Source organism: Telopea speciosissima, chromosome 1 (assembly GCF_018873765.1).
Source record: "Telopea speciosissima isolate NSW1024214 ecotype Mountain lineage chromosome 1, Tspe_v1, whole genome shotgun sequence".
In the NCBI taxonomy this organism is placed as follows: domain Eukaryota; kingdom Viridiplantae; phylum Streptophyta; class Magnoliopsida; order Proteales; family Proteaceae; genus Telopea; species Telopea speciosissima.
In genome coordinates this window covers 58,757,348-58,771,826 of record NC_057916.1, presented here as the reverse complement: position 1 = coordinate 58,771,826, position 14,479 = coordinate 58,757,348, and the positions used below count along the sequence as shown (strand labels likewise).

The 14,479-nt window shown below is 40.5% G+C and overlaps 1 pseudogene; it reads left to right on the top strand.

Annotated features, from left to right (window-relative positions):
* The first annotated feature begins 432 nt into the window (after positions 1–432).
* Positions 433–8,681, top strand: LOC122639396 (annotated as a pseudogene).
* Positions 8,682–14,479: the final 5,798 nt, after the last annotated feature.

The following is a 14,479-nucleotide window of genomic DNA, read 5'->3' as shown; positions in this document are numbered from 1 at the left end:
GAGTAGCTCTGATACATGATGAGCTATGAGAAAGACGTTTGAGGTGGCATGGCCATGTTCAACGGATTCCCCAGTATGGAGGGTTGATTTGATTCAGACTGAAGGAACTAAAAGAGCCAGGGCAGACCTAAAATGACCTTAGGAGAAGTGGTGAGGAAAGACAGGCCTTATATCAAGGATGACCTTGAATAGAGCTGATTCGAGGGCAAGGATCCATGTAGCTGACCCATTTAGTTGGGATAAGGCTGAGTTGTTGTTGTTGTTGTTGATTGTCCTTCTTATGTTGGTGACTATGCTCTTGCATGATAATGAACATGTTATCGTGAGATGTAATGATAATGCACTACCTGGTTTTGATACATTATTTGTATAAGTTGTTTATCCAAAATTGCTGCCAGTTTGCCCCTAGCAGATTTTTTGTTGGCCTGCTCCACTATGCATTATGATCCTGCTCACTATTACTTGAGTGCCAATGCAGAGTTGAGTTAGAGAGGAGAGGATGAGATCGTGTCATAACAATTTGGAACAGTCTTTGGTTGCGGATCAGATATTTTTCCAACATAAAGAAGCGTTTCAAGATTCATGGAGGTAAAACACTTGTTGTTCACAGTTTGATCTTAAGCAAAATTTGTGTGTTTTGGTTTCAACAACTTAATTTCTTTATGGAATGAAATATCACCTGCAAATGTGTCATTTGATTACAAATCAATTAACTTATTTTATTGATGAAATGAAAAAGATCACCTGCAGATATAATGAATCTTTTATATTTACATTGCATCATCACCTTACATGATCGTTTTCCCTTTGAAGCAATCCTTGTAAGATTGGGTTGCATATACCTTAGCTTTGTGGGTCACTCCATGTTTGGAAGGTTTTAGATGCATAGGCACATGAATTCCTGAAGAAATTACCTATGCTATTTTAGGGGGTTCCAAACATATTTTTAGCCAAGCAGACATTCTTTTAAAAAAATAAAAAAATTAAACTTATCTCTCTCTCTGGGTTATGTTTTGTAGTTCCAAAGGTGATGATAGCAATGCGATCATCTTGCTGGAAAAGAAAAAGAAGAAAACAAATGGGACAAGTCAGGTAAAAACACTAGCTAAACTAAAATGTTATTGTAAATTTGTAATGCTGTAATAGGCTCTCTATTACTTTATATGCTTCACGATTATTGGATTTCCTTGTATTGGTTGCAAAATGCTAAACTCAGATGTGAAGAAAAAAACAACAATGAGCAAATCCCAGAAAAGAAAGCTGAAGAAATTGGAGGTATGCATCTCTCTGCCTGTTCTATTAGGCAACCATGCCCATTAGATTTTGGAATGAATTATTTTCTTTATGTGCAGGAGGAGAAAGAGAAAGCGGCCTTGTTGTCTTCCAGCATGAGAATCTTGAAGTATGAAAATTTTGTTCTATTTCCTTCTAAAAAATCATTAGTTGGATTTGCATGCTTTTCCAAAGAGAGATGCACAGAATGCATGATTAATAATTGTGAGCAATTTACATTTTCAGGAAGTACAAGATCCAAGAGGATGCATATTCACTTCTGCAATCTTCGGGGAATATTGGTTAGGTTTGTACCATCAAATAACATTTAGAGAACCAGGACTTGCCATGCCTAGTTCTGGTTTGTTCTCCACCATGCCTTCAATAACTGTCTTCCACGTGTCAGTTTGCTTATGGCTAAAATTTGGGAGACATACTGTTGACCTCAACGTCTAACCATGTCTGAAGTTTTAGACCATTACGATATATCTACGTGTCATTATCGAGATTTGAGAGCTTTAGGACTGCCAAGAGGGTGCATGAACATAGATGGGAAGAGTCTGCCTATATATGGGGCATTTGATTGAATTTGTGTCTGACATTTGACACAGATCCAATCCACGGCATTACCTAGATATCTAACTATCAGAATTGCCACATTACTCTTCCACGTGGTAGAACAAGGTTGTGTTTTTATAAGGTCATTGGGTCAATGGCATGTTGGCAACTTTTTCCCTAACATTTTATTTTTTTCAAATTATGAGGGGATTTGAATCTTATTTTACTCAATGAACATGCATAGGTTGAAACTATGAAGGAGAAACGTAGAAGGGCTGTAGAGTTTTCTAAGGCGGGGTTAGAAGTTGCCCAGGATGAGCGACCCTCAAAGAAAAGGAGTGATGTCAAAGCTTGCTGTCAAAGCAAATCTGATTTTGATGAAGGCCACTAAAATCAGGAGCTCAGTAAGGATGATTTGCAGTGTCCAGTGATGCCGAACAGAGGTCTTAATAATATTTATAGGTCTCTGGATGCTTGTCAAGATCCAACTTGTTGCAGCTCACTAGGTACAGAGTTTTTTTCTGATACTGCCATACCTGCTAAGGGATTCACTGATGAGGATGATGGCAGAGACATTCAGCACAATGGGAAGAATTCTTTGCTACCACCATGCAATCGTGATGAGATAAAAAGCACCAAACTGCTGGTACCTATAATGTTGATCAAACTTTTAGTGAATGAATGTTGCTTTCATAAATGGGACTTGATGCTTGTGATGCTTAGCTCTTATTGAAAGATGTGAACTGTGTTGTTTGATGTGAACCAGGATGGAGAGAGGAATGGCCCAAAACCAGATTCACATGGTTCTAGTATCCTTGTAGATTCTGCTACCCAGAGACCTATTAGCACCCCAACTGTAGTCCATGTATCAAGACCAAATGAAGTTGAAAGCAAAAGAAAGGATCTTCCAATAGTGATGATGGAGCAGGAGATAATGGAGGCTATAAATGAAAATTTCGCTCTTATTATATGTGGAGAGACTGGGTGTGGTAAAACTACTCAAGTTCCTCAGGTGCGCTTGGATTGAATGCTTTTCATATTTTACTAACTGGAATTCTTGGCTAAATTTTTCTTTTCTTTTAAAAAAGAAAAACTTAGCCTTAATTGTGCCCTAAGTTCAGCTTTCTCATTGATACTGTGCAGTTCCTTTATGAAGCTGGCTTTGGTTTGAATAAGTCTGGCTCAAAAAGTAGCATAATCGGTGTCACCCAACCACGTCATGTTGCAGTCCTTGCCACGGCCAAGCGAGTGGCATTTGAGCTAGGTCTCCGTCTAGGGAAGGAGGTTGGGTTTCAAGTTAGACATGACAAGAAGATCGGGGACCATTGCTCCATCAAGTTCATGACAGATGGAATTTTGCTTCGAGAAGTGCAGGTTCTTCAGCAACACATGTTCATTTGACTGTCATTTTGAGAACTTGTTTTATATCATTTCGTTTTTCCTTTTTTTATTGAGGAAACTTGTATATATGTATGTATATAAATTAAGGGAACTTAAGCTTGCTTATGGACGAGGAAGAGATAATATTGTTCACCTTCCATGTATTTTTTTCTGCTCAGATATATTATTTTGCATCTTGAACTTATGTGGGAGTCATAGGACCGGTTCAAGTGATGCTAATGCTCTTGACAATTGATTGAAGCTCTGGTTGTGGGGTTTTACAAAAATTCAGGAGCAACAATTTCAAGTGGAGATCTTAGTTGGGAAGTTTCTGTTTTTCAGGAATCTGATTTCCTATGCCATCACATTCATTTTTGGGCTTGATAGAGCAATTTTTTGAGCTTGCTTGAGTCAGAAAAGCAGAATCGATTGTTGAGTTTGTCATCCTTGATTTTGATCCTTATGTTTTGGGTATTAAGATGGAGAACAAGTGCCTTGTATGTAGAAACAAAGGTGCTTGGTGAGAATGAAATTGAGATTCCACCTGGGCAAAAAGGTTTGTTTTTGGATGCTGTTTTTCTCGTTGAAGCAACAAAGAATTATGGAATGGAGTTAGCGGAAAAACTGTTGTTCCCTGGCTTTTTACTGTTGTGCATTAACATCTCAAGGGATATGTTTATGTCATGAAATTTGAGGTTCATAACTTCCCTGAGAGCTTCATTGGTAACTCCTATGATTGTTTTCTGGGCTTTCTTTCTGTAGGCAGGTTTTTGTGGCAATACACTCTGTAAACCCTAAAAATAAGTGGCTTTCGAGACAATGGTTTTCCAAAAACACTAGTTTTAGGATGTCAGTTGCATAGAGATTGATATTGGTGATCGCTGAAAAATAAAATCAGAGATCTGTTAAGGACTCTCTCTCTTGGAGGTCTGCTGAGAATATTTTTCATGTGTTAAGTTCCTTGGATATTATTATTCTCATCAGAACGGCTGGGCAATGAAATAGTTATTATCTTCTTATTCTTCTCCCTCTCAAATGATCTGCTTGATTGAGTTGCTTCTGCTTCTTTTTTCTGGTGGAAATGCAAATGGGCGTATGTGGTTAGGTACTGAAATCTTGTTAATTTTCACCTGTATGTACATAGCCTAGAGTGTCTGAACCTATCGAAACCTCTGTAATGTTCTTCAAATTGACCTATGGTCCTATATGTATCTTCAGTTAAACATGCTTTAACGTTGCCCTATTATGTCTATTTATTGGTCCATTGATCTTTTACATCATTGGGGATTCTCTTGTGATTATGTAGGTGTTTTCTTGTTTTAAACTCCCATTTTTGTTTATGTGATGACTATCTATTCTGTGTAAGATTATTCCTTCCTTTTGCTGATTGATGAACTGGCATAGATTAAATGTACTAAAGTGATTATACTGCCCCCTTACATCATCACATCAATATATTCTTCTGCTGCAGAGTGATTTCTTACTTAGGAAGTATTCTGTTATTGTTCTGGACGAGGCTCATGAGAGAAGCTTGAATACTGATATACTTATTGGAATGCTTTCCCGTATCATACAAATCCGCCAGGTAAGATATTAAAACCACTACTATTAGTTGTCACAGTGCAGAGTTAAAGTTTATGTGCAGTCTGGCTTATTAATTATGTTTCTTATGATTTTATGCTTCCATGACAGAGGTTATATGGAGAGCAGCAAGAGAAGGTTCTTTCGGGAGTGAAAATCAGTCCTGAGAATTTAGTATCTCAGTTAAAACTTGTACTTATGAGTGCAACCTTGCGAGTTGAGGACTTTGTTCAGAAAGGAGGCTATTTACTGAAAACCCACCTGTTATAGAAGTTCCAACCGGACAATTTCCTGTTACTGTTCACTTCTCAAAATGAACCGAGATCGTGGACTACATGGGCCAGGCTTATAAAAAGGTCTTGTCCATTCACAAGCGGTTTCCACCTGGTGGAATACTTGTTTTTGCCACTGGGCAGAGGGAAGTGGAATATTTGTGCCGCAAACTACGTAAAACTTCAAGGGAGCTGACTGAGAAATTTTCCAAGCAGAAGGAGAGTGAGGCCACTGCTGTCTTGGATGTGGTTACCATTGATCAGGGAATTGACATGAAGGACATCAATGAAGCATTTGAGGTGCATGGGTCATCAGACCACCAGAAAACTGAGAGATTTAGTTCATGTGATGAGGATCATGATGTTCTTGATGAGGAAGAGTTTGATTCCTCTGATGATTCGGGAACAGATAGTGTGTTGGAAGTTGATGGTGATGTTGAGGGTTCACTGAAATACGAAAATCATGAGAAAGATGGTAAGCATTTTGATGTTCTTGGAGAACCTGGAAGCCTTGCCTCATTGAAGGCTGCTTTTGTGGCTTTGGCTAGCAATAATGTGCCTGACCCAACTTCTGAGGGGAAACTGGATTCTTCCATCAATCCTGGCTCAGAAGGTTGTTTGAACCAATCTACTTCCATTTCTACGAAAAAATGTGATATGGCAGATGGTCCTTGTGCTAGTGCAATGTGTGTCCTGCCTCTTTATGCCATGCTACCTGCGGCAGTACAGCTTCGGGTATTTGAAAAGGTTCCTGAAGGAGAGCGGCTTGTAGTGGTAGCTACCAATGTGGCTGAAACCTCCTTAACTATTCCGGGCCTAAAGTATGTGGTTGACACTGGAAGGGAGAAGGTCAAGAACTACAATTCCTTCAATGGTATGGAAACATATGAGATACACTGGATAAGCAAGGCATCTGCTGCCCAACGTGCAGGAAGAGCAAGCAGAACTGGGCCTGGCCACTGTTACCATCTCTATTCTTCTGCAGTTTTTACTAACATATTTTCTGATTTTTCTATCCCTGAAATATCCAAAATACCTGTTGATGGTGTTGTCCTTCTCATGAAATCAATGGGTATTGATAAGGTGGGTTTAATTCATTTTCTAAGGCTTGATGTTTCTTTACAGTGGTTGTCTTGCAAAAGCTTCATATATTATGCATCTTGGGTGGGAATATGCTGAAGATTTTAAACATCCATGTGAACACCCATGGGATTTTGGGTGCAGATCACCTAAGTCAAGATCAACCTAGTCAGACGGTCAAAATAATTAATCATTGATGGGTTGTTTAAGCTGGTTCAATTATTCTAATTTGGGGTGGGAGATCTAGTTAGCACCTGTCACATCTTGTATTTTGGTTGCACCATAGTTCTTGTCTGGTCCGTATGGCTGGAATATATGCAGTTTGCAATCTGCATCATTTTCCACTGAAGCATTCTTCTATTAATCTTGAAGAATTATTTGCCATGTAGTTTTTATCACAATGCCTAGCAACAATAATTTCATCTTTATTAATTTTTCTGATTGGCTTATTCTTCCCCCTTGCTTTCATGTTCTATTCTCCAGGTTGCAAATTTCCAATTTCCGACTCCTCCTGAGGCCACTGCCTTGGTGGAAGCTGAGCGTCACTTAACGGCTCTTGAAGCGCTTGATAGTCAAGGAAGACTTACACCCTTTGGAAGGGCCATGGCAAAGTATCCCATGAGTCCTCGTCACTCTCGGATGCTTCTTACAGTTATTCAAATTATGAAGAAAGTCCAGAGTTATCCAAGGGCAAATCTTGTTTTTGCTTACACAGTTGCTGCAGCCGCAGCTTTGAGCTTGTCAAATCCTTTTATTATGCAGTTTGAGGGAAGCCACAATAATTCAGCTGATTTGGATAGAGATGACAAAACTGATACTGTTGATACCCCAAAGATTCTGGACAAAGAAGAGAAACACAGGCAGAAGAAACTGAAAGAAATTACGAAATTGGCCCTTGCAAAATTCTGCAACCCTAGTAGTGATGCTCTGACAATTGCTTATGCTTTGCAATCATTTGAACATGCAGGGAACCCAACAGAGTTCTGTAAAGATAATTCATTACACCTGAAAACCATGGAGGAGATGTCCAAGCTAAGAAAGCAGCTACTCCAATTGGTATTTAATCAAAGCTCTGTTGATGTTGTACATGAGGATTTCTTGTGAACTTATGGGACTCTTGATGATGGAGAACAGGCTTGGAGGATTTCCTCCAACAGGCATGCTCTATTACTAAATGAGGAGGAGCTCTTAGGACAAGCTATCTGTGCTGGCTGGGCAGATAGGATTGCCAAGCGCATCAGAGTAGTTTCAGTGTCATCAGATGGAGATAGAAAAGCTAATGCGCCACAATATCAAGCTTGCATGGTTAAAGAAACTGAGTTCCTCCATCGTTGGTCATCTGTTTCTCGAACAGCTCCTGAGTTTCTGGTCTATAGTGAACTTCTAAACACAAAATGACCATACATGCATGGAGTGACAAGTGTGAAACCAGATTGGCTTGTTAAATATGCTGCGTCTCTTTGTATTTTCTCTACTCCACTTTCAGACCCAAAACCATTTTATGAACCCTCAAGTGACCAAGTGTTTTGCTGGGTGAGTCCAACCTTTGGTCCCCATTTATGGCAGCTACCATTGCATAGTTTGCCGATCAGTAATGGTGTGCATAGAGTGTCCGTATTTGCTTATGCTTTACTTGAAGGCCAAGTACTGCCTTGCTTAAGATCTGCACAGAAGTTCATGGCAGCCCCTGCTGTTACCATTTTGAGGCCTGAGGCAGCAGGTCAAAGACGGGTGGGGAACCTTATAAACAAACTAATGACTGGTTCAAGGTCAATTGATAGTCGTGCCATGTTGAGAAAGATCTGGAATGAGAATCCCCAAAAATTGCATTCAGAGATTCGGGACTGGTTTCAGGAGAAATTTCATGATCAATTTGAAAAGCTTTGGGCACAAATGCATCATGAGGTTCTTTTGGAGTCTCAAGAACTTTTTCCCATGAGTGTGAAGAAAGAAAAGAGGAAAAAGTAGAGATTAAGAGGACTTCACATTTCCTGTTTGATATGCCTTGGTTGTTATGTTTACCCGTTGAAATGCAGAAACTGAAGAAAAATGAGCTCAGTGAACCAAATTGAACCTCGACCACGTGAGCCGATTGGGACCATTCACAGCCTGGTGCAGTACAAAGGCAGCAACTCAAGTTGAGGTAATACTGACAAAGTTCAAATGACTACCTTTGCTTCTTCTAGTAATTTCTGTTTTGAACTTTTTTTTAATCCAGTTTTGCTTTTGCAATGAAGCTAGTTTTGTCTTGGTCTGAACCATGTGGCTTACATTACGGAGGAGACATTTTTGTCTAGCGTGCTAATTGCATTCCTCAGGCCTGGGATTGAATCGTGCTTTCAAGCCTCTTACCCCTTACTTATCTAACATCTGTCGAGAATATGGAAACTTATTTACAGCACTGCACCTTTGTATTTATATAGTGAATAGAGTTGGCTGAGGGAAGTAATCATGGATGTTGTCAGGTAGATAAGGATTTTATCCTTTCATATGCATAACAAAGGTTGTATTTTTATTGCAAACTGAATGCTGCGGCTAGCTGGGTTTGTTAAGAATAGGAGTTTAGTTTAAGGGGTATTCTTGTACATAACCCCATTTAGTTTTATGTGTTTTCTGTTATTTGTATAAGGCCAGGGGCCCCTCTGTAATTTATCATTCTTTTCAATATAAGCATGTTTGTCTCTTGTTGAGACATAACAGATTAACACAAATCGATTCTCCTCTCTTCTTCTCCTTTTTCCTTCTTCTCTAAAACTGAACATGGTATCAGAGCTTAATGTTCCTGGAGTTTGAAGGTGTTGGAAGAGAGTTTAGTCGGCTAAGAGTTGGGTTCTCCTCTTGGCTGCTGCTGGAGTTCGAACTCAAACCTAAGCTTCTTCTCAGACCTAGTTCTCCCTTGTTTCTAACCCAAATGGAGAGCAACTAGGGGCTTTAGTTTCTTTTGGAGGTCTCATTTCTTCCCATTGTGTCTTCTCAAGTCATTTGGAAGTATCCAAGGGACAGGAGTGAATCTCGGCCTGGGCTATTCTGCCTTGTTTTTCCGCCAGCCAGAGTTCAGATTGGCCTTTGCTCTCCAATAGAGCTTTGTTTGGGAGGTTTTTTAGGCCACCTGCTATCGTTTTTTGGTAAGGAAGATTGTTTCTTTGTACTCCGCTGCTGTTTGATGCTTGTGTGAAGTTCTACAAGTCATTTCAAGTGTTTTTGGACTGTTTTTTCCCTAGTTTTTTTCTGCTGCTTCTTGGGGACCTACTATTCTTGCTTGAGGTGCTGTTGGTTATTTTTCCCAAGTGTTTTTTCTGTTTGCGTTGAAGCCACAATGGGTGAAAAGTCTGTTGAAGCATCTGAACTCCCCACTGTTGCGGTAGCCTTGCCTATTACCCCTTCATATGACAATCCAAATGTTCTTCCCATTGTCAAGCTTGACAATACTAATTACTTGGACTGGTCACGGTCAATGAAGCTCATTCTTCGGAGTAGGGGGAAGTTGGGATATATATCTGGGAGCTTTAAAGCCCCTTCCTCTGTTGATCCAGGTTACTCCAAATGGGAAACTGAGAACTCCCTTGTGATGACTTGGCTCATTTTTTCAATGAAGCCAGAAATTGGAAGAAGGTTTACGAGTAAGGAGACAGCCAAAGATATTTGGGATAGTATGGCTCGTATTTATGATAGAGTGGGGGACTCTACAAAGGTTTATCAACTTCTCCAACAAATTGTTAGCCTGCGCCAGGGTGACAAAAGTATCTCTGAGTACTACAGCCTTGTTGTGGGACTTTGGGAGGAGTATGATCACTACAGAGATCTCTAGCTGTGTCCTGTTGATGAGCCTAAAGTGCATCAGTTGTTTGAGAAGGAGAGGGTCCTATTCCTTCTTAGAGGTCTTAACTCTGAATTTGAACCCATAAGGGTACAGATACTTGGCCGACCAAGTCTTCCCTCCCTGGAGGAGGTGTGTGGTTATTTACAGAGTGAGGAGACCCGCAGAAGTGCTATGGAGACCACTCCCACTGTTGAGCATTCTGCTCTTGTTTCATCCACTCCACAAGATCGTCCTCCCTTCACCAAGGGGGCTGGTAAAGGCCGTTTTTCCTGTGACTATTGTGGCAAGTCTGGGCATAAGAAGGAGTTTTGTTGGGATCTTCATGGGAAACCACCCTCTGCTGCATCTAGAGGACAGAAAGGGCCAAAGAAGAATGGGCCTAAAGCCCATGTTGGGGTTCATGAGTCTGAGTCATCATCCCTCTCTAAAGAAGACATAGCAGCTTTTCGTTGGATTGTAGCACACTTGGATGGATCCCCCTCTGCTGCTCCCACTACATCCACTGCTCTACAGGTCTCTACCTCTTCTGCCCCCACTCCTTGGGTCATTGACTCGAGGGCCACCGATCACATGAATGGTAGGTCTCAGCTCTTTAATTCCTACACTGTTTGTTCGAGAAAAGATAAGGTGAAAATTGCTGATGGTTCTCTTTCTTCCATCTCGGGGAAGGGAGATGTCCAAGTTACTCCACTTATCCCTTTGCAGTCTGTCTTTCATGTTCCTAACTTTGCTACTAATCTTCTTTCTGTTAGCCAATTGACTAAGTCCTTGAATTGCTTTGTCACCTTTTTTTCAACTCATTGTCTGTTTCAGGATTTGGTGACGAAGAGGGTGATTGGCAGTGGGTGTGAGACTGATGGATTATATGTTCTGGACACTTGTGCTTCCCCTGTGACAACAGCTCAATCTTATGTGTGTGGGCAACATGGCGGACGTACACAGGCAAATATTTTGCTTTGGCATCAGCATTTGGGACATCCTTCTTTTTCTGTTATGCAAAAAATGTTGCCACATTTATTTACATCTTTTCTTGTCAATCATGTTTTTCATTGTGAACCTTGTCTTTTTGCAAAAAGTTGTAAGACAGTTTATCCATCTTCTAGTAATAGATTTGTTTCCCCTTTTCACCTTTTTCATACTGATGTTTGGGGTCCTTCCCCTGTTACTTCTTTACGTGGCTTCCGCTACTTTGTCTCCTTTATTGATGACTTCTCTCGCGTTACTTGGGTTTATCTTATGAAACAAAAGGGTGATGTTTATGCTGCTTTTCAAAACTTTTATAGGTTGGTGTATACTCAGTTCCAAACTCGTATTCAGATTGTCCGTTCTGATAAAGGTGGAGAGTATATGTATGGGGGTATGAAGACCTTTTTTTTTTACCATGCCATTATCCATCAGGTGGCTTGTGTTGATACCCCTCAACAAAATGGGGTTGCTGAAAGAAAAAACCGCCAGCTGCTGGAAGTAGCCCGGTCCCTTTGGTTTACAATGCATGTTCCAAAAACTTTTTGGTCTTATGCCTTACTACGGTCTTTCTTATCAATCATATGCCCTCCAGTGTCTTGAACTTCAAAGTACCTCTTGAGGTCTTACCCTCACTTTCTTCTTCTTTCTCTCTTCCCCCAAGGGTCTTTGGTTGCATATGCTATGTCCATATTAGCAAATCTACCCGCACTAAATTGGATCCTAAGTCCTTGAAGGGCCTCTTTCTTGGGTATTCCTCTACCTCCAAGGGATACTCCTGTTACTACCCTCCTACCCGTCGGTGGCTTATCTCCAGAGATGTTTCTTTCTTTGAAACCATTCCTTTTTTTCAGTCACCTCTTCAGGGGGAGTGTCGTGGTGGTGAGGTTGAAGAGACTCCTGAGTTTGTATCCTTTCCACCCTCCTCTTTCATTCCTATTTCCCCATTTCAGCTTGACAAGGGAAAGAAAAGTCCAGAGGATACTGTTGTTGAGGGGGAGTCTCCAAGTGCACAGGTGAACAGAGAACAAGGGGAACTACTTGTTTATACAAAGGACAAGAGAAATCCTCCTTCATGGCTTCCTATAAAGAAGACTTGCCAAAATCCTTCTTCGTCTCCTCATCCTGAGCCTCCATCCATTGAGACAGGTATACCTTCCTCTACTCCATCCTCAGACTTAGATCTTCCTATTGCTCACCGCAAAGGAACTCGAGCTTGTACTTATCCCATTGCCAAGTTTGTCTCCTATGATTCTATCTCTCCTACAGGTGTTGCCTTTACAGTAGCTATCTCCTCCATCTCTATACCTAAGAATGTAGTAGAGGTTATGGCTGATCCGAAATGGAGAGAGGCAATGAATACGGAGATGGTGGCCCTTGAGAAGAACCACACTTGGGATCTTGTTGAACTCCCAAAGGGGAGAGTTCCTGTTGGATGCAGATGGGTATTCATAGTCAAGTTCAAGTCTAATGGTACTGTGGAGAGATATAAGGCAAGGCTGGTTGCTAAAGGCTATACCGAAGTGTATGGCATTGATTATCAGGAAACCTTTGCTCCAGTGGCCAAGCATAACTCCATTCGGGTACTCCTCTCAATGGCTGCAAATCTTGATTGGCCATTATACCAGCTTGATGTAAAGAATGCTTTCTTACATGGTGACTTAGAAGAAGAAGTCTACATGCATTCCCCTCCTTGGTTCAAGCATCCTAGTGGCAATGGAAAAGTGTGTCGTCTTAGGAAGGCTCTTTATGGACTTAAACAATCTCCTAAGGCTTGGTTTAAGAGGTTTAGACAAGCTATCCTACAGAATGGATATACCCAAAGTCAAGCCGATCACACCTTGTTTATACAAAGGAAGGGCAGCAATATTACAGCCCTAATTGTATATGTTGATGACATTGTAGTCAAGGGAAACAGCGAGGCTGAAATCTCAAAGCTTAAACTTTACTTGGCTCGGCAGTTTGAGATCAAGGATCTTGGTCCATTGAAATATTTTCTGGGGATTGAAGTTTCAAGATCCAAGCAAGGGATCAATGTTTGTCAGAGAAAGTTTGTCCTTGATCTACTTACAGAGACAGGGTACTTAGGGTGTAAGCCAGTCTCCTCCCCAATTGATCAGAACCACAAACTAGGAGAAGATTGTGGTGAACCTCTTGTAGATGTTGAAAAATATCAAAGATTAGTAGGCAAGCTAATCTATCTTTCCCTTACCCAACCTGACATAGCCTATGCTGTCGATGTGATAAGTCAGTTTATGCATGCACAAAAAATGGGTCATCTTGATGCAGTTTATAGAATCCTCAGATATTTAAAATCATGTCCTGGAAAAGGCCTTCTCTTCTCTAGGAATGGTCACTTGAGGATTGAAGCATACACTGATGCTGACTGGGCTGGATCTATTTCTGATCGACGATCCACTTCAGGGTACTATACTTTTATTGGTGAAAATCTGGTTACTTGGCGAAGTAAGAAGCAACCTGTGGTGGCTAGGTCAAGCGTTGAGGCAGAATTTAGAGTCATGGCTCACGGAGTGTGTAAAATCTTGTGGCTAAAGAGACTTGTTCAAGAATTGGGATTTGAGACTGTTGAACCTATGAGTTTATATTGTGACAACAAGGCAGCCATAAGTATTGCCCACAACCCAGTGCAGCATGACAGGACTAAGCATGTTGAGGTTGATAGACATTTTATTAATGAAAAGATCGAGTCAAAGACCATCTGCACCCCATTTGTGAAGACAAATGAACAAGTGGCTGATATCTTCACCAAAGGACGTAGTACTCATCACTTTGACTGTTTATTGGACAAGCTGGGTATGTATGACATATACCACCCAGCTTGAGGAGGAGTGTTAAGAATAGGAGTTTAGTTTAAGGGGTATTCTTGTACATAACCCCATTTAATTTTATGTGTTTTCTGTTAGTTGTATAAGGCCAGGGGCCCCTCTGTAATTTATCATTCTTTTCAATATAAGCATGTTTGTCTCTTGTTGAGACATAACAGATTAACACAAATCGATTCTCCTCTCTTCTTTTCTGTTTTCCTTCTTCTCTAAAACTGAACAGGGTTGACTTCATTCTATTATGGGAAGAGAAAAATTTTAATGTTGCATAATGTGTGACAGTGACCAAAGTTAACTTAGAAGAATTGAGCTTTTTTTTTTTTCTGATTTTGTATTCTGTAAGTACATAATGACATAACACTACTTCTAGTGTATTTTCTGATTTTGTATTCTGAAGCTATTTTTCTGCAGTGTCATTTGGAGTTTTCCGTTCCAGTGTATTGATTTTCACAAATTTTAAAAACTTGCCCCAAACAATTGGAAACTGGCCAAAATTATGAAAAAATGGTATGCTTGATGCAGATGCTAGGCTCAACTTCACCATAGACTTGTACATGTATTAAATAGGTGAAAGCTTTGCTACCGTGCATGTGCCCATGCCAGGGCTAGAAAATGAAGGTTCAGCTGGTTTAAATGATGCTATGACAGTGCTCATTGATTAGCTTACTAATAATTGGTTCAAATTTTATCCCTTTTTTGGGGGTGCAAGT